This window comes from Haliotis asinina, chromosome 1 (assembly GCF_037392515.1).
Source record: "Haliotis asinina isolate JCU_RB_2024 chromosome 1, JCU_Hal_asi_v2, whole genome shotgun sequence".
NCBI lineage: Eukaryota > Metazoa > Mollusca > Gastropoda > Lepetellida > Haliotidae > Haliotis > Haliotis asinina.
Window position 1 is genome coordinate 83,492,348 of NC_090280.1, and position 21,177 is coordinate 83,513,524.

A 21,177-nucleotide genomic window follows, 5' to 3' on the forward strand; every position below is an offset into this window, starting at 1 on the left:
GCAATCCATAATAACCGAGAGAATCGAGAACAAAGTATATATAGGACCCTTAAGACATCAATATTCACTTGACGCCTTTGGATTTTTCTTTAAGTTTATTATAATTACCAAATTCAGATTCCGAACGTAATAGTCCACCTTTAAGACCATGTATTCTCCTATGCCAGTAAACTGCCAAGGCCAAGTGAATACACACACACTAATACATGAAGGGTTGCGAGCTGATCATACAACACGGAAGTACACCGTTTTGTAAGTTTAACCGCCTGAATGACAGAGGCGGGGCTATGTAATGATGTTCTCGAGTCATGAACTTGATATTTGGGCGATATCCTGACTCTAGTTAATAAAATGTACCATGCACAAAATCGAAACGTTGCGGACCATTGGTATTGACTACCACTATACCAGTAAAATCCAAAGCAAAATCAATACACACACACTGACACATGTTGGGTTGCGAGCTAAACACGAAACAATAAACATACGTATAAATGCAGTATGTGTCATGCCTCAATGTAAAACTAGTCATTAAAACAGTTCTACTAAAGAATATAGACTAGCAAAATATACTGATGAAGATTATTTAAGCAGGAGTTGGCAGTGTTTATATTTTGTGTCCAAACAGGTGATCATAACTTCTCTGAAAGTCATTTTAGAAGTTAGGAAGTAAAATATAGACAGAATTTATATAGATACACCTTCTCTCTACTTTAAGCTTAACAACGGTATAAGAACCTGTATGAAACAGTACGTGCCAATGTTAACTTTCGCGATTTGGTAAGCTGTGTTCTGATTAGTGAATGAAGAAATTAGATGACGCGACCTTTCACTAGGTTTTGTTAGACTCAGTATAGCAGTGTAACGAATAATTCTGAGCCTACATTTAGTCAAAGTAGCTTTAGGGACTATCCAGATCGGCAAATCAGAAGACTACCAGCTCCACCTGTCACCCCTCAACATCTGGACCAATGTCTCCAACAGGAATGGCAACGACTGACGTCATCTCTATTTGTCGACATGTCTTGGTGTGTATTAAAACCAATGGTGGTCACTCTCGCCATTGATTCATTTGATGTTATTTTGAGGAAACACGCCTTGCTGATTTGTGTAAAATTTCAGACTATGATACCACATGCTTTCAGAGTCAGTCAAAAGGTACTTTCGACTTGGTATGATATGAAATTGTGTACATTGGCTGTTGAATTAAATATCTATTGAAATTACATAGAGGTTCATTATGTATGTTTTTCTTTTCTTTTAAAGTTTGGTCAGACACACTGCATACTTTCTCTAGACCACAAGCATTTTTAATGAAGTGTTCTTGTGCTTGATTAAAGCTCATGTGCAAATAAATACGTTAAATGGCTGACTTGTTAACAGCAGGGCCGAATGTGCTACTTGTTTCTTTCAGATGCTCTTGAGAATGTTTAACCTTGTCCTGCTTGTGCGTTGAGAATTCAACTAAAGTAAAATCCTTTGACCGGGTTCATTCCACCCTGCAGTTCAGGCAACGTTTTGTGTGGACACGTACCCTGTGGAGGTTATCTATTTCTTATATTACGAATACAATACACAAAATATTCGTTAAGAAATCCACCAAACTAACATACAATCAAAGCAAAAACCTAAAAACAATGCTAACCAAAACAATACAAAATCAAAAGGTGAAAATTGGTCACGTGTTATATGTGTTGTATACGTGCCCCATGCGTGTTACACGTATATTCTGAACGTGTTTCAAAGATTCGCCTATATCTAAGACTGCGATCTATTAGTTGAGTCGTCGCTTTTATGTGAAAGCCATGCCATTATTTTGTAAGAACTTCCTGGTTGTAAAGATGGCCAACTAGCTGCGTGTGTTGCAACAGCTGTGTGCATTATAGATCAGTGAAGCTTGAAGCCACACGTTGTACTGAATCTTCCATACAAATGGCGTCAAGCCTCGCCCATCAGGCTCAATAGGAAAGAAGTCTGTGCAAACTTCGGGGATTCCCCTAGATGATGTCACTGTGTATGATGTAGTGCGACTGCCCATATAAAATAAGACCTCGATCTTCGATTCAGAGGTGGTGCGGGGTTGTACAGGCGTCAACAACAACCAGGTAAGGTGTATGTGTAATAGGCATTATCTCAGGTATCGACGAGGCCAAGTCTGCATAAATAGACATGTTAAGCACTAAGCTTAAATGTTTCAAATTAAGCACTAAGCTTAAATGTTTCATATTAAGCACTAAGCTGAAATGTTCGTTCGTTGATCAGTCTCTCTAAAGTAGTTCACAATGAGACCCCCCCCCCCCCTCCCCCAGCAGGAAACAGAAACCCACGTTTATCCCATCATAAAGAGAGACGCTTGCATTTGAAAAGTCCACACCGTCAAGCATCAGACCTTCGTTCGATCTTACAAGCACAACCGTTTGAAGATCGTTTGCGAAATAGCAAGTGGTCCGCTGGCTAGTAAACATCCACACGGGTAGGTAAATAACCACAGTCCCTTCCCCGACTACTTAGTGAATTTTCATGGGGTCATTTTGTAAATATATTACTCACTCTTACTTGTTAAGTTATATCACACTTTTAAACCATGCAGATTAAGGCCTAATATTAGCAGCGTAACGATGAAACGCGTGTCAACATTCAAATTTTAACTGTTGGATAACTTTGTGGGCTAGTAACTTTCAGGCATAGCTAGCCCTACTGACTAGTATAATTTCAAAACTATTTCGCACACTGTCTGAACGTTATCCACTGGTTTTCATATTCCTCAAGATGTTGATCGGCATGAACGCCAACGGCTTTTATTGTCTTTAGTTTACTGACATATTCTGGCCAATCAGCATATAGCCCATGTCGATTGAGAAGGCCTTATATTTGCTTATCCACAACGAGATGTCTGTGGGAACAGTCTACCGAAACTTGATTCTCGTTACACGTTCATATCTTATATCAATGTACTCGTACAGATAAAAACGGGTTAGAACTGATCTTCAAAAACCGTTACTTCAAGAGTCGACTAACGGGGTCGGGTTATCAGACTCGCTGACTTGGTTGACACACGTCATCGTATCTCAGTTGCGTAGATCGATGTTCATAGTGTCGATCACTGCATTGTTTAGTCTAAACTCTAAACTCAACTGCCGCCCCATACCAGTGGAAGTATGTGCGGCGTAAAACGTATCTCACTCAATCACTTAATGTTCAAAATACCCATTACTAACACGCATAATTACTCTATGAATGGATGGCAGTATAGTACTAAAGGTCTTAAATGTTGCGATAATTGTTTCCAAGGTTACACATCAGTTTCCGCAGTGGAGTTAATGTAACCTCATAAAATCAAATACAAAGATGGCGTGATTGCATTTTACTAAAGTTCGGCCTAATTACATTGCCAGTGGTAGTGGCCTAACTACAGTGTCAGTAGTAGTGGCCTAACTACAGTGTCAGTGGTAGTGGCCTAACTACAGTGTCAGTGGTAGTGGCCTAACTACAGTGTCAGTGGCAGTGGCGTAACTAAAGTGTCAGTGGTAGTGGTCTAACTACAATGTCAGTGGTAGTGGTCTAACTACAGTGTCAGTGGTAGTGGCCTAACTACAGTGTCAGTGGTAGTGGCTTACCTACAGTGTCAGTGGTAGTGGCCTAACTACAGTGTCAGTGGTAGTGGCTTACCTACAGTGTCAGTGGTAGTGGCCTTACTACTGTGCCAGTGGTGGTGGCTTACCTACAGTGTCAGTGGTAGTGGCCTAACTACAGTGTCAGTGGTAGTGGCTTAACTACAGTGTCAGTGGTAGTGGCCTAACTACAGTGTCAGTGGTAGTGGCTTACCTACAGTGTCAGTGGTAGTGGCTTAACTACAGTGTCAGTGGTAGTGGCCTAACTACAGCGTCAGTGGTAGTGGCCTAACTATAGTGTCAGTGGTAGTGGCTTACCTACAGTGTCAGTGGTAGTGGCCTAACTACAGTGTCAGTGGTAGTGGCTTAACTACAGTGTCAGTGGTAGTGGCAGTGGCCTAACTACAGTGTCAGAGGTCGTGGCCTAACTACAGTGTCAGTGGTAGTGGCCTAACTACAGTGTCAGTGGTAGAGAGATAGGAAACGTAGAAAGAGGACTTGGACCGATGGTGACAAATATATATATTCCGTGGGAAGATACGTCAACGACCGAGGTCGAAGTCGAGGTCTGACTTACCTACCCTAAGTTAGACAGTCCAACTGCCAAATAACATATCCGGTTGTTACGCACATATCAACCTCTGCACGTGCAGACAGAAGGTTGTTACACAGAAAAAACAAATCTGACAGAACGATGGACAAAAAACATGCCCTAGTGGTGGAACAACAGATAGTCCCTGGTGTTATTCAAAAGTCAGACAGGTATACACAATTACGTTAATGTGAAAATTATATCCAGATGCTTGTCTCACATTTGTTGACCGGGTTAATACCATCTTGACGTCCACTCTTAGTGACCACGTAAAGAGGTTTCTTGTACAATGTAATATTCTGTTTGTATGTTGTTGCGGTCAAATGCCCTATTTATAGTTAGACTGAAATCACGTGATCTTTGGTAAGTCACATAAAGGGAGATAACGTGAGAGCAGCGGCATGCAGTGCTACGCAGTTTTTGGAGGCTGACGCAAGTGACAGTGTCAGTCAAAATTCAGTGTTGCAATACGGTTTTTGAATCCGGCAACAACACAGTGTGCACATAATTATAAAGAGAATAGAGGTTTACTGTGTTGGAACCGTAGACGTTATTTGTACAGACATTTGTTACATTCTTTGAAAGAGAGCATACAGTTAAATTTCTCAATCCATAAAATCATCAAAGTTTACACTATCTAGTCTCTATTCCTATTCAATGCTTCATTTCACGTTGATCCGTTGACAAGCTTAGTATCATCGTGCGTTTTTAACAAACTTTTGTGCGGCGTCTTGCTTCATGGTAATGGTATGTTAGTATTAATGTTTGTAAAACTGGTGAAGCAAACGGCATGTCGTAACAATTGACAGATCATATCCAGTCCTGTCGATCACCACGTTTTAGGGATCTCTCTGAAGTGATCTCTCTGAACTGACGCAGCAGCTGTGACAATAGAATTGTCAAAAACAGCTTATGGAACAGCTTGGATTACATATGGACCGCCGCGATATAGCTGATATGTAGTTACGTGCGGCGTAAAACCAGACTCACTCACTCGCTACAGGAAATACTTTGACGAACTCAAGTACTTACTGGTACTTTAGTGAAAGATCGTACAGCATGCTGGTACTATTCATGGTGTGCTAGTCTTATGAGCATTCTCTTGTCACAGGTTCGATTCCCCAAGTGGGTAGAATATGTAAATTCTACTTCAGCTGCCCCTTGCTGTAATATTGTTAGAAGCTGAATAAAATCATACTGACACATAGAGAGAAACAAATGCATGTAATGACAGTTAGTGTTTAATGTCCACGGTAGTCCACTGAACACATTATATGTGAATCAGTTTTTTTCTCCTCTGAGTCTTATTTAGCATATATACTGAGTATACAGCTTGCATTAGTTTCCATTTTTGAATGAAACTGAATGCCTGCACGGTGATCTGCTGACTGACTTGATATCATCAGACGTTTCTTGCAAAGTTTGTGTGATGTCATGCTCCCTGGAAATTGTCCATTACTATCAATGTCTGTGAAAGAGGCGCAATATTATTCTCAAAGGAGACTGACATAAACAGGTTAAACTGGTTTTTATTATATCCAGATTACTAAGGCTATAATAAATTTGTTTAGTCCTTTCTAAAAATGCACAAAGAACTTCCTGGTGGCAAAGATGAACAAGGAGCTGTCAGTGAGAATCACGCGTCATTTTCGGTCACCGTGACACCCGTAACTTCCTTTCCCCACACTTAAAAGATGTGAAAAAAACACACTTCGCTGCTGTCAACAATAGGTACAATAGGCGTATTAGGGCCACGGTGAAAATTTTTTTAGTCTCATTATCTCCTACGTAGGACCCAATATATCCTAAGTAGGACTTAATGTTTAATACGTAGGTGATAGTAAGTCCTACGTAGGTGATAGTAAGTCCTACGTAGGAGATCATAAGTAATACGTAGGAGATCATAAGTAATACGTAGGTGATAGTAAGTCCTACGTAGGAGATCATAAGTAATAAGTATGTGATAGTAAGTCCTACGTAGGAGATCATAAGTAATACGTAGGTGATACTAAGTCCTACGTAGGAGATCATAAGTAATACGTAGGTGATAGTAAGTCCTACGTAGGTGATACTAAGTCCTACGTAGGTGATAATAAGTCCTACGTATGAGATACTAAGTCCTACGTAGGAGATAATAACTCCTACGTAGGCGTTAATATCTCCTACGTAGGAGATATTAGTGAGTGAGTGAGTGAGTTAGTATTTAACGTCACATCGGCAGTATTGCAGCCATATCGTGACGAGAACGATGAATTATAAAAATACAAATGAATCACTAGCACATACATTGTAAAACCCTGTCAACGAAGGACAGTAAAACTGACTAGAATATCACAGAATAGAATATAAAACTAGTGAATAGACCTAAAACAATGTATCTATAGAGGACAGTACAATATAAAAATGAGCTATAGGTTGCCAACAACTGAAGGTAGATCACCATACTAAGGACCATGGGGACTTACAGTACATTTGCTTCCTGCATGGACCCTAGCTGGATTTACATCATCCCCTCAGCTGTTAGCAATTTAGACAAATCTAGCCATAAAGTAAAAACACACTTATTCTACGATTAAAAAGCTGGAAAACTGAAATTTACGTCAAATGTTTTTGGACTTACGTACCCTCTCAGGGGGACAATTATTTTACGGTACTTCAACCCCCTTTGAGGGTACAGCCACTAACGATTTGAGTTACTAATTTAATCTTCCAATTTTAAAATATTTATCTATTTACAGTTCGGTTAACAAATTTAATTCCTTTAAAAATGCAATAATTAAATGATGACTAACACTGTTAAAAAGATCCTTCATAGTATGTGAATTAAAATACTGATCCCTTGCGATGGAATACTCAACACAGTCAAGCAAGATATGCTTGACTGTGATTCTTTCATCACAAGGGATGCAGAACGGAGGATCCTCACCTTTCAAAAGGTATTCATGTGTATATCTGGTGTGGCCAATACGACATCGCCGCATGATGACCTCTTCAAATCTGGACTGAGAACCCAAGTAGGTGTAACCAATATAGGGTTTTATTGCATGTAATTTATTTATGCCCACTTGGGTGTCCCACTTCTTCTGCATCAGATCACGGATGTAAGTTCTAATGCTGGCTTTATAATCAGAGTATGGAATAAGAAGTGGTGTCACAGATTTGTTGAGTGCTGCCTTGGCAGCAAGATCGGCCATTGCGTTACCGGAAATACCTACGTGGCTGGGTAACCAACAAAAGACGATGTCGTATTGGCCAGTGGCAAGATTATTATACAATTCAATAATTTCTATTAAAAGTGGATGTTTACAAGAGATATTTTTAATAGCCTGAAGGCAAGAAAGAGAGTCGGAATAGATTATATATTGTTTACGTTTAGGGTGTCTTTGAACATATTTGAGAGCTGTTAATATGGCGTTAGCTTCTGCTGTAAAAATAGAACTGTTATCGGGTAATCGAGAAGATATTGTTCTGGATCCAATGACAGTGGCACAAGCAACTGCGCCACCGTCCTTGGACCCATCTGTAAATAAGGATTTATAATTGCTATATTTATGTTTCAGTTGATTATATTCTTGTTTATACTGTAATTCATTCGTTTCTGATTTTTTAAAAGTCGTTAATGTTAGGTCAACTTGGGGCCTGACCAACTGCCAAGGAGGAGAAGAAAGAAGACGGGAGGGAGCTATGTTATCCAGCTCAATGCTGGCAGCAGAAATAAGTGGTTTTATTCTTGAAGCAAGAGGCGGAACAAGAGAAGATTTCTTTTTGTATAAATCCTCATACAGGGGATTGAAAACACAGTTATATGCAGGGTTGGACTCATTTGAATATAGTTTTGTTACATACTGTAAAGCTAATTTTATACGTCGCTGCTCAAGAGATGGTTCATCAGCCTCGACATACAGGCTGTCAACAGGTGAAGTTCTAAAGGAGCCAAGAAAAAGTCTCAGACCTTGATGATGGACTGAATCTAATAGTTTTAAGTTGCTTTTGCAGGCTCCACCATAGACAATGGAGCCATAATCGAGTTTCGAACGCACGAGAGATTGATATAGATGGAGAAGGGTAGCTTGATCCCCTCCCCATTTAGAATTTGAAACCACTTTCAACAAGTCAAGTGCTTTCAGGCATTTAGTTTTAAGTGATTTAATATGTGGTAAAAACGTTAAGTGTGAGTCAAAAATGAGACCCAAGAACTTAGCTTCCTTCACAACTTTAATTGGTGTGCCATCTAGAGATAGGTCAGGGTCTTTATGTGGTTTATATTTACGACAAAAATGTATACAGTTAGTTTTCGATTTGGAAAATTTAAAGCCGTTTTCAAGACACCATTTATTTATTTTGTTTAAACACAACTGCAATTGCCGTTCAATGGTATGCATATTTCTACCACGACAAGAAATATTAAAATCATCCACAAATAACGATCCATCAATTGAATCGTTTAAAACTTTTGATAAACTGTTTATCTTTATACTAAAAAGTGTGACTGACAAAATACTGCCTTGTGGAACACCCTGATCCTGATTGTAATGATCAGACAGGGTAGAACCCACTCGGACTTGAAATTGTCTGTTATTTAAAAATTTGCCTATGAATTCAGGCAAACGACCTCGCAAACCGAAATCATGTAGATCTCTCAGAATGCCATACTTCCAGGTTGTGTCATATGCCTTCTCAAGATCAAAAAAGATAGACACAGCATGTTGTTTATTAATCAGTGCGTTTTTCACAAATGATTCTAAACGCACTAAATGATCAACAGTACTTCTGTTTTTACGGAAACCACATTGTATATCTGTGATAAAGTTATTTGTTTCCAAGTACCAAACAAGTCGATTATTTATCATGCGTTCCATGGTCTTGCAAACACAGCTAGTTAATGAAATCGGACGATAATTGGATGGATCCGTATGATCACGTCCAGGTTTAGGTATGGGTACTACTATAGCATCACGCCATGACGGAGGAAATTTCCCGGAAGTCCAAATATCATCAAAAATTGACAAGAGCGTCTCTAAACAGGATTCTGGTAAGTGCTTCAGGAGCTGATAATGGATGTTATCAGCTCCAGTAGCAGTGTCATGAGCTTGATCAAGAGCAGTATGGAGTTCATGAATAGAAAACGTTTCATTATAATCTTCCCCATTATCAGAATTGAAATTAATAGTTTTCTTTTCTTGTTGTTTTTGATATTGCTGAAATTTTGGTGTATAATTCGAAGAGGAAGAGTGTTTAGCGAGAGTTTCACCCAGTTTATTCACAATATCTAATTTATCAGTAAGTAATTGATCTCCATGTTTAAGATGATGGACACTAGATTTAGTACCTTTACTTTTAATTTTCTGGATCATGTTCCATACCTTGGACATGGGTGTCCGAGAATTTATTTTGGATACATAATTTTGCCAAGATTGGCGTTTGTTCTGTTTAAAAGTACGCCGTGCTTTAGCATTTAAAATTTTAAATTTATTTAAATTATGCACCATGGGATGGCGACGGAAATAATGTTCTGCCTTTTTCCTTGCCTTCCTAGCTTGTTTACACTCATCGTTGAACCATGGTTTTCTTATGTGTGGAACTGCAGAGGACTTTGGTATACACTCATCAGCTATGGAGTTCAGTTGATCAGAAAAGCATTTAATAGCATCAGGAACGTCAATAAAACGTTCGGGTTTAAGTTTCTCAGCACACAGTGTTTCATATAAAGCCCAGTTAGCCTTTTTAAAATTTCGCCTTGATGATGGAGGAACATCAGATGGAGTTACAGCTTTTAATATAGTAGGAAAATGGTCACTTCCACAGAGGTCATCGTGGACTGACCATTCGAATTCATTTAGTAGTACTGAATTTGTCAATGACAAGTCAAGAGCAGAATAGGTCCCTGTACCAGGGTGTAAATATCATTATAAATACATAAATCATTGTCAGAACAAAAGTCCTCCAACAATTTCCCTTTAGTGTTTGTTGTTACACTACCCCAGAGTGGGTTGTGCCCATTTAAATCTCCCATTATAATACAGGGCTTCGGGAGTTGGTCATATAGAGCTTGAAGATCAGTTTTGGCAAACGTTGAAGACGGCGAAATATACAGCGAGCATAGCGTAAACGCTACATGTAAAGTAAGTCTCACAGCAACAGCCTGCATATTAGTATTTAGTGAAACAGGGCTTTGAATAACGTTTTGTCTGACTAGAACGGATGACCCGCCAGTGGCTCTATCACCCGGAGGTGAAAAAGAATGATATGCATTATAATGACGAAGGTCAAATGTATCTGTTTGTTTTAAATATGTCTCTTGGAGACACATCGCTGAAGGTGTAAAATCCTGGACTAATAGCTGTAATTCATGTAAATTAGTCCTCAATCCTCTACAGTTCCACTGTACAATATTATTGGAATAAACTATCTTTTGGGGGGATTTATTGGGGATCTACCCCGCACTCTTTTGGAGGGCGACAAGCTATGTGCCCTAGAATGGACGTTTTCAGATACGTCCATGTCTTCAAGTGATCCATATTTATTGAATAATTGAATTTTATTTTCTGACCCTTTTGGGGCTCTGCCACTGAGTTTTTTTGCAAAATCTGGCTTTTTACTTTTAGTTTTAGTGAGACTTTGTTGACGATTGTGAAGATGATTCAAGATCGGGTGATGTTTCTGATTGTCTTTGAGATGGACCAGGAAGGGATTCCCCTGTTTGAGTAGCTGTAGTGGGTGAGAGAAGGTTGGGATTATCCGTTGTGACCCAAGTTAAGTCTGTCTGACAGCTGACAGATACAGTAACTGTGCTTGATGTTGTTTCGGGAGTTCTTTTCGCAATGGAAGCATAGCTTTCTGTTTGTCCCGAGCTTAGAACTTGTCTTTTTGCATCAGCAAAGCTGATGTTTTGAGTGAACTTTATTGTATTAATTGCCATTTGGTGTTTCCAAACAGGACAGTCCTTAGAGTAAGATGGGTGAGTCCCTGTACAGTTGACACATTTTTTAACAGTACTGTTACAATCTTCTGTTGTGTGGGTCTTTTCACTACAGTGAGCACATACAACAGACAAGGTGCACGAGTTTACTCCATGGCCAAACTTTTGGCATTTGAAGCACATGAGAGGATTGGGAATGTATGTGTCAACAGTTAGATTGCAATAGCCTGCCTTGACAGATTTTGGAGCTGAAGGTAAAGAAAAAGAAAACAGATATGTGTTGGTTTTAAAGGTTTCATTGTTTTTACAAGTTGAAAAACGTTTCACATAGAGTACACCCTGATCTCTCATCTCAGACGCGATGTCTAATTCCGACATGTCAGCGAGTAATCGATCATGGTCTCTTACAATTCCTTTACTCGTGTTGAGTGTTTTGTGGGCTGTGATGGTGACGGGAATGCCAACAAATGTTTTGGTGTTCAACAGATTGTTTGATTGCTGCTTTTTGGCACACTCAACCAACAATGCACCAGACCGTAATTTCCTGATAGTCTTTACATCTCCAGCAATACCCTGGATTCCCTTAGACACAGCAAAAGGGTTTAATTTCAATGGAGTGTTATCTTCCGTCTCAATAACTAGAAAACGTGGCCAGTAATCGATTAGTGTGGGCAATCTCAGGTCATTGTCAACAGGATCTACTTCAAGCTGACGTTTGGTTTTCTTCAGAGGAGTTTCATAAGCCATGGTTATTTGTTTTGTATTTCATCATCCGAGCTCCCCACCCACCACGGAGTATCACAAGGACAATGCTAAAAACAAGTGGGTCTCCAACTTGCAGCACCAAGGATACTCAGATGATATACTCCAGCAGAGGAATTAAAAATAATTAGTCCACCAGATTGGCCCATGAGCCACCGCCTTCTGGGCATAAGACTCTAGGCAAAGATCACAACAACATAATTCAAAATGAGAAAAGTTTTTGATGAACTATAGAGTCAAGACCGAAATTAAACCAAGTCCAAAATTAAATTCGTGCGATGAAATGGATACAAATCATGCACAGGGCTTGGCGTGACCAGCCGATTGGTTGAACCGGGCCCATGCAACCACCCGTCTAGGTGAAGTCAGGGCCGAAGTGGAGTGTTGAGCAATAGGAACACTGGTCCTGCTCCCACTGCCCTCAACCACCAGGATCCCCTCCTCCACCGACACAGGGCCGCAACCCACGGCAAACGGGTTGGTGGACCAAATATTCCCCCGGGTCCACTACGGGGGTGTTAGCGAGCTCTTAGCGTGACCCAGCACCCACCACGAGGAGGTGGCTCGCCACGGGTGCCTAGGAGATATTAAGTCCTACGTGGGAGATAATGAGACTAAAAATATTTTTCACCGTGGCCCTAATACTCTTCCGTAGGTACCTGAATCGCGAAGCCGCAATGCCATGTAATACTATAGCCTCAGTACAAGTAGCTGTCAGCCTCGCCTCAGTATGCTACAAGTTTACACCCGGGAATGGCCCTACTTGATGGACCTGTATGACACGGTGAGACGGTCCCTATAAAAAGAGACATCGACGTTGAAGTGCTGTAGGGCGTGCATGCGTCTACAACCAGGTATACTATAAGTGTAAGAGAACTTCTGCTGATTCTATTATTATTTTTCACAGATTAAGACAGATATGCAGCAGAGAGGGTTCGTGTGATCCTGGCACAGTCAGGCTGGTTTTAGCCTCCTCCAAAATTATTTTCTGTTCAAGAAGTTGATCCTTGCACCCCCCACCTCCCTTTCTCGCCCCCTTCTGCTCTCTGTAAATTATCTCATTAGAAGAGCAATAAGATGACACGAGGTTTGTCAAACACCCTGTGAACAATTTGTATTGAGTATTTAGACATGTGATAGGGCGGACGTTTTGGGGATCAGTCTCCTTTTTTTGGGAAGGAGTATTGTGCGACCTTTGCAGAACCATGGAGGAACATCACCTTTGTCCACAAGAGAATCGAAACAGTGTGAAGAAGTGGTGTTTGGACACAGGGAAACGGTTTCCAATGCCGGTTTCGAATGCCATCAGGCCCTGGAGCTGTATTAGATTTGGACGTCTTTATAACAGTCTTCAGGCAATCTGGTGAGACGTAACAGACAAACGACCTGCTTAATTTCTCATGCATTGCATGGTCATAATCACTGACCCATGGTGCCTCCAGGTTACAGTCGCCGGGTATAGACCGCAACTGTTTCCAGAACCTTTCATTGGCATCCATGGGAGGCCGTTTATCATGCTCATCAACACTACTTGTCTTGAGTTGCTTGTAGAATTGATTTTCATTATTTCTAAATAGTTTATTTTGTTTGATGAATTTGTTTCTTTTTTCCCATTTTTTCTTTCTTTCAGTCCAAATTTTCATTTTTGCCTTGAGGGAATCGACAATTTGGAGAAGTACCTTTTCTTTTGTTGTCTTGTACTGTAATTTTAATTTTCCCCAAATTACCTTTTGTCGTTTAGACATGGGATTCCCTGATGATCTTAATTTCAGGCACAGCTCTATCCAGGATATATGTTTTCTAGTTTCTGTTAATTTTACTTGAAACTGGTTTTTCTTTGGTTTATTGTTCTTAGTATTAGGGGATTTTTCTTTGAAAACTGTATGAAGTTCCTCCAAAGTTCGAGCGGCAGCATAAACACAACAATTTACTTCATATAGTGAACAGTCCAGAGAAAGTTTTAAAGAGATAATTTCATCAAGTAAATCAATTTCATTTTTTGGAAAAGACACGTTTAGTTCTTTAATTGGCCTCCGTTTCTCTAAAGGTAAATCACAAATTTCATCATAAATCATAAATAGAATTGAACAAAACGGAAACAGAATTTTCGGAAAAATGTGCAACTGAGAAAGAGGAAGAGTGAGGGTCCAAAATTTCGGGGCAATTGGCTCTTTCCCGGAAGAGTTTCCATCAGGAATAGGAAAGAGGTTAACACGGACGTCCATCAGAAGTTTGGGGTTAGCTGCCACTTGAGCTGTTTGCTCTTGTAAAGGTCCCTGACGAGCACGATTGTTGGTTGAACTGGCTCACGGGGGCATAAGATGTTTAAACCACCGGAGTTGATCTCGGAGATTTGCTCTGTCAAGTAAGCATACATGGGCATGGCATTGTCCCAATGTAGCTTAAGCGACTTGCCATTAATACGTGGATTATCAGGCCATCCAGTCGCCATTGCACACTCAAGTAGTGTGGATTTTAGATGGTTTGACCAAGATATTCTTAGTCGGGTTCTGTGCCTTCCCCTGGGACAAGTCCCATCTGCAGTATGGTTTGTGTCACTACCGGAGGTAGGCTGACTCGGCTGCGGAGTTGATGGATGTTTTGCTCCTTGTCTGTCTGTAACCCAGTAAAAACCAGCTTCGGGGGCTCAGCCCTAACTGGGTGATGTACGTTTGGTTCAGGGAATAAAATTCCTCTATTTAGGCCCACCGCGAAGAGGCGTACATCATCAGGCCCTATTATTATTATTATTAGTTTTACTGATTGAGATAGAAATGCAACAAAGAGGGTTTGGGTGATCCTGGCACAGTCAGGCTGGTAAAGCTCATCATCAGCTCAGAGCCCTCGCCCCTCTACACGCAGCCGAGACAGCGAATGGGACTTCTCCCAGGAAACACTGCCTAGTCGAACCCACCAAGAACTTTCCGGAGAATATGGAGGTTCACCAACACTGCAGGCTTCTGCATTACCCAGATTGTCAGAAGGGTTGTGTTCCCAGTGGAGAACCCAGGCACTCTCCTGTTCTGCGCCAAGAGATCAGGAGGTACCAAACCAAGGGCATCGAGAACAATGGGGAGCCTGATAACAGTGTACTTGGGATGCAAGCGAGACATTTCAAAGGCGAGGTCCGCATATTTATCACGCTTTCCCTGAATCTTTCCAATCACGTTGCTGTCAAAAGGAACAGAAAATTCAATGATATAAATAATTTCATTGGTTTTATCAAAAAGGACAAGATCAAGTCTTTTGGCTGGAATTCGTCTCAGGCTGTAACTTGGCCTATTCCACAGAAGTTTGAAAGCATCATTTTCCAGGACGCCCTGGACATGTTCAGGGTCGTACCAATGGATGGACGTCGGGGTCAAAGCCACAGGCATTATTATAGGATGTTTGCATAGTGCACATACCCACTCATATCCACATAATCAATCTTATCTCCCTTAGGAATATGCAATCGGTGCTGCCTCTAAGTGCACTGAACTTGTAGTTTGCTCATTCTAACGAGGTACCCATTCACAGCGGGTTAGACTGGGACCCATAGTCACAGTACTTTGTCAAAGTTCACTGCATGTTGCTGTATCCGCTTCTACAAGCCTATGAACGTGACGCATTTATAAATTTTCGTATTCCTGATACAGATTCATTATTCCTAACTAACACTATGAATCATCGCTGAACTACATATTTATATGATCTGAAGTCATTACCTTCAAGTAATATATTTTTCATCTAAACTGTCATTTTCAAAAGATCGCAAAAGTGAAAGACGTAGTCAACAGTGGGACAAGACTATCGTAAAATACCACATGTGCCATTTTAGAGCAATCGTCACTGCACAGATTGGATAAGACGGCAAAGTTGTCTAGCAGAATTCTTCCAAATTTTTCTTGCATTTCGATGGCCAATAGTGGAAGTGTCTGAGGCGAGTTTTGACAGAGTCACGCACTCATCAATCGAGTTCATCCCTTGGTTGTTTTATCGGATTTAGATCTGGTGATCGGGAATGTTATAGCAAGATACTTACGTTGGAATTGGTAAGGTAGCGGACCGTGACGGGTGCTCTTCTCTAGAGATCTTGGGCCAAAGATTCCAACCAGCCACACTGACAGCCCGAACAGTTCCTGTTGTCAACAGGATGTCGTCAAGGACCATTCGCCTGGCGAACTGTGAGGATCCGGGATAGAATAGGCCTTCAGCAACCCATGCTTGCTATCCAAAACGACTATGCTTGTCGTAATAGGCGACTAACAGGGTCGGGTGGCCAGGCTCGGTGACTTGGGTGACCCATGTCATTTTTCCTAATAGCACAGATCGAAGCTCATGCTATGGAACACTTGATTGTCTGGTCCAGATTCGATTATCTACAGACCGCTGCAACATAGCTTGGATATTGATGAGTACGGCGTAGAAATAACCTCACTCACTCACCTCATTCGCCTTGCTGCACACGGGATACATATTTTGACATTACCTCAAAGTCTACGACTGCTATGGTGCAGATAACATCTGCGGTGGAGGGTCCGTTTGTGAGTATACTAGCCACATAAAGAAACTGTGCATTGTCAAAATATCATCCCAGTTGATAATTATGATAACGGGGTCAATGATGCTGAGCACAATATATTGAACGATAACTAAACCAATGAACGTAAGTTTATTAGCCGAACATCTAAAATAATATATATGATTTGAAGTTACCGACATCTAAAACAGTAATCACAAAACACTTTCAACACGTAATAAAACGAACATAGAAACAACCATGAAAAATGTCTTACCTTAAAGTAAAAGAGATGAATTCAGGATAATGATGATATCAGAGTTGCTAGCGTTCCAAGGTTTATTCAGATGCAGAGTGACTTGACAGTCAAACTGCCCCTGCTTATATATCGGAGGAACGCGTAGCAGTTGTAAATTGTTGTCACCATTATCCCTTTGTTATTTCATGGGTTGTTCCTGGTTGACACAATATTATCATAAATTGCCTAATGTATGTCTGACTGAAACCGGACGGTGGTAATAAAAACACAAAGGCTACCGTTTCATTTAGCCAGAAGCATTTCAGATTGACCTCCGACTTGTTTGTGGGATTATAATTAAGTGGTCAGCTTGTCAATCAGGAAGTGACATGGAGCTGGTAACCCCAGTGCAAACAGTCATCTATTGTCTACAGTATGTCTCTGTCTGGCGGCATGTATTTTACAACCTGAGTGGGTTACGTCGTTTGTAAGAACGAAACATTGCAATATAGATATATTTGTTAATTCTTATACATTTTGAATATTATACTTATTATGCGTGAAATATTTACACTATAACAATACCCCTCTGTCGCGAGAAGCGTTTGTTCTCAAATGCAAAAAGTGAAAAATAAATCCATAAGAATATTGTTCACAAAACAAAATATGAACATAACATAAAAAATACTTCTCTATACTGAACCAGTATGATTAGGTTCGTACATAATGATACAAAGTGTGCCACAATGCATGGTAGGAATTACATTGTAATGATAATCTAGTTGTCCATAGGAAGAACTTCATATAGACCATGGTGAGAGATGAGGATGTTTGTAGCAAAAGGTTGAGAGAGTATGACGTTCATACGTCTTGCCATAAATGGTGAGATTCTTACTAAAAGGGGAGTCTTTAATGATTGCTGGGTGAGCTTGTTTGTAATTTGAAAACTAGGCCAGGTTACATTGAGAGTAGGTCTAAGGCAACTTGATGTATACAAGGTTTTGATAATGGAAGGTGGGTGAATGTCCCAGTATGACGGACACAGTGAGAGTGACATTATTGGCACCACTTCACATAATGAGCCAGTAGTAAGTTCCAACAAAATGAAGGTGTGGTGTGCTTTCTTGGTATATAATTTATATAAAATAATCACGATTAATACGAATGATATGAAAACAAATATCATTGGAATGTGGTCAGACATAAAATTGAGGATCGTATAAATATTGCTCAGTGGCGGTAGGGTTGGGTTGTGGTATTCAAATGAGGGGATGGGGGTAGATTTAACAGAAACAGTAGCTTGAAGGATGGTGATAGTGGCAGATAAAGCTCTAATCTTGAAGAACATCCAAATAATTGCAGCCAAGGCTAGGGCTGATAGCACTGCAGCAACTCCAGGGAAGATAAACCTTAGATCTAACTAGGACGACTTTACATTAATTTTACCATCCAAGAGAGAGTCTGTCAAACTTTGAAAGATAACTTCATTCTTTTTAACACTCTTAGCCATACGCCTAGGACTAAGCTGATCCTTATGATCGTTAGCAATAACTTTTGAAAACTGATTTGTATAAAGATGAAAATCAGGAATCATGACTTGCACTGGTTCATTATATAATGTATTACCCGTAATAGTATCTATTGCTGATTCCTCAAAAAAGTGCTGTAGCAATGCTAAGTTTACAGGATGTAAATAGGTGATATCCTCGTTGGTAAGATTTTGACAAGTTCCCAGATGAGCCGGAAAGACAAGATTTTGTGCTGAGACAGAACATAAGCATGGTAGTGCGATCATGCAAAAGGAACAACCTGTGATGATTCGTTGACCATCAGGGCTGAAGGAACCTAAAATTACTCTGTGCTTTACTGTTACGGTATAATGCCATTTCACAGGACGTTTGTATTCTGGTGGCTAAGGTTAGTCTAAAGGGACAGTGTAAGGTAGCAGTGCCATAACATTGAGAAACCTGGTCCAAATTGAGAGTGGTGAAATACTGCTGGTTAACAGAAGTTGCAAGAAAGGGCTGCAAATTAAGTAGTTGTGTTGAGTGGCTAGTAGACTCATTTACAGGAACTGACATTGAAATGATTTTGTACAGCGTGAAAGATACATCAGATGGTGCCAATGGAAATTTGACAATTACGTATAGTTTGTTTGATTTTGTCCTGGCATACAAGAACTTAGCATTATTGTAATAAAACTGTAAATCAGTTTGTAACAATTTGAAACCTTTATATTTACTTTTAAGAAGGTGTTGAATATGGGTGATTGTTTTACTAAGGATTGCAGGGGAGATTAAGAGTGGTGATAATTTGCCTTTTAGCAGATGTAAAGTTTCTAGTTTGAATTCATGTAATTTATGCTCAATAAGTGCAGCTTGCTCAATTTGGTGAAGCAAGACTGATGACAAGGATACATATGCATTTTGAAGATTCTCATAGGACGCCTTTATGCTTGCTGTAGCATATTTGATTGCGTCATGATTGATTTTTATGCCTTTAAGAGAATTTGAAAATCGAATATCTTCATTTGCCATAATCGAGGTCAGTTTGTGTTCATGTTCTGTTAACACATTGCCTTACAGCAATTCATGCTTGGTTAAAGCATTGATGTGTTTAGCTAAAATACTGACATCATTAGATGTTGCAGTGCCAAACAATGATTTTGAAAGCTGGCCAATGAAACCTAACAGTGCCCGTTTGAACCTTTGTCCTTTTGGGAATGATGAGACTGGTAGTATTTCATTAATTTGAAATACTGTATCATTCAACATTGTTGAACATCTCATCTTTATAGAATTCAATTGTGAATGAATCAGTTTAACAAGATGACAAGTTACATTGTCATTATGGCATCCATTGATTGATGTAATATGAAATGTTGACGGGATGTCAAGTTGGTACGTATGATGCCACTGGCAAACTGAATTTGAGACATGGGTTTGAAAATAACACCATAGTTGACACGCTGAATGTTATCATCAGAAGCAAGTGTAGAAGGAGTAAGCAGCATATGAGCCAAAGGAAAAAGATCCAGATCTTCAGATTACCTGAGGAAAAAGATAGAAGAACGGGGTAAGATAAGTCTGGGGTGAAGTAGAGTGGCCATCTCTATCTCCTAGCACTAATATAACACCTACGTATTAAGGTTGAGACCTATCTTATCCCATTTGCTAAATTACAGCTGTTAGCAAGAAGGCAGGCTTTGGTAAGAAGGTGAGAGTTGTGAGAAAGATGTGCTGCTTATACCCTACTGAAGAATGTTGTCTTATTTCGCTTCCTTCGACCATTCGCATTGTACTTGGCATTGAACGTGTTCCTGTGTTCAATATCAATGTTATCTTCTGGTTCCCATGTTGGTTGTGATCCAATCCATTTAACCAGGTATTCAGTTTTATTGTTTTTCCTTCTTCTCTTCAACAGCTTTGTAAAGTTGAAGGTTTGATGAGACTGGTCACCTTGGTTGGATTGATCTGTTGGATCACTGGGATCACCTTGATGTGGCTGATCTGTAGAATCACTGGGGTCACGTTGATCTACTTGACCATTTGGACCACTAGTGTCTAACAAGGGTGGAGCACGTTTGTTTCCATCCTGTTGCTGCCCTATTTGGCTTTGATTGTCAGGCACCAAAGTTTGCTGATTCTGGTGGATCTCCTGATGTTGGCGGGGTGGGGAAATTTCATCTGCTGGCTGCCTCTGAAGATACATCTTCAGACGATTGTGATTCACCAGAGATTTCCATAATTTCATTGTTGAACAATCTTGAAGTTTGTAGGTGTGGTTTGGTAGTACTTCCTGGATTGTAAAGGGCCCAATGAATTTCTTGGTCAGTTTACTACTGAGGCCTTTCTGGACAGCTGGAGATTGAAGGAGGACCATGTCACCAACAATGAATTTAGGTCTACTGGCTTTTTGGTCATACCTGTTCTTGGACAGTTCTTGATTGGCTTCCGTGTTCTGTCTGGGAATGTTATACTCATGGAAAAATTTAAGGGAACGCATGTTTCTTTGGACAATTCAATATTTCTGTTTACTAACTTCAGCGTCGTGTATTATCGTTTTCGTGAAGAGCAGTTCACTCAAACTCACCATAATGCTTTCCATGCATGTGCACTACATGCTCCTAAAGTTACATGCACTTAGATTTACACGTGACGTGTATGTGCACTGTCACACACAACGGTTAAAACATTTTTAACATGACGAGACAGTACTTAACTTTGGCACAGAAATGGGAGGCAACTGGCATGGCTAATGGTGGAAGCTCATTAGGACAGGTTGCAACAACTTTTCACAAGTCTGTTGGCGTGATATCCATACTTTGGAATCTCTATAGAGCGACTGGTGACGTCAAAATGAGGCGTGGTCGGGGACAGGAAAAGAAAACCACCCCACGGGATGACCGGACACTACTCCTTATTGCTCTGCGAGACAGGTTCAAATCCTCCTCCAAAATCAATACGGAATTCAGGCGAAGAACAAACGTCAGAATTTGTTCACGTACAATGCGTAATCGTCTTAAATCGGCTGGTCTAAAAAGTCGTAGTCCAT

General features: G+C 40.3%; 1 protein-coding gene and 1 pseudogene across 1 annotated transcript in view; one reads left to right on the forward strand and one right to left on the reverse strand.

Annotated features, from left to right (window-relative positions):
- The first annotated feature begins 2,055 nt into the window (after positions 1 to 2,055).
- LOC137298210 (von Willebrand factor D and EGF domain-containing protein-like) overlaps positions 2,056 to 21,177 on the forward strand; it is a 61,933-nt gene continuing 42,811 nt past the window's right edge. The window contains exon 1 of the mRNA XM_067830383.1: positions 2,056 to 2,105. The gene's annotated coding sequence lies outside the window, so the exon portion shown is untranslated. The remainder of the gene's footprint in view (positions 2,106 to 21,177) is intronic.
- LOC137276478 (uncharacterized) lies at positions 18,044 to 19,636 on the reverse strand (annotated as a pseudogene).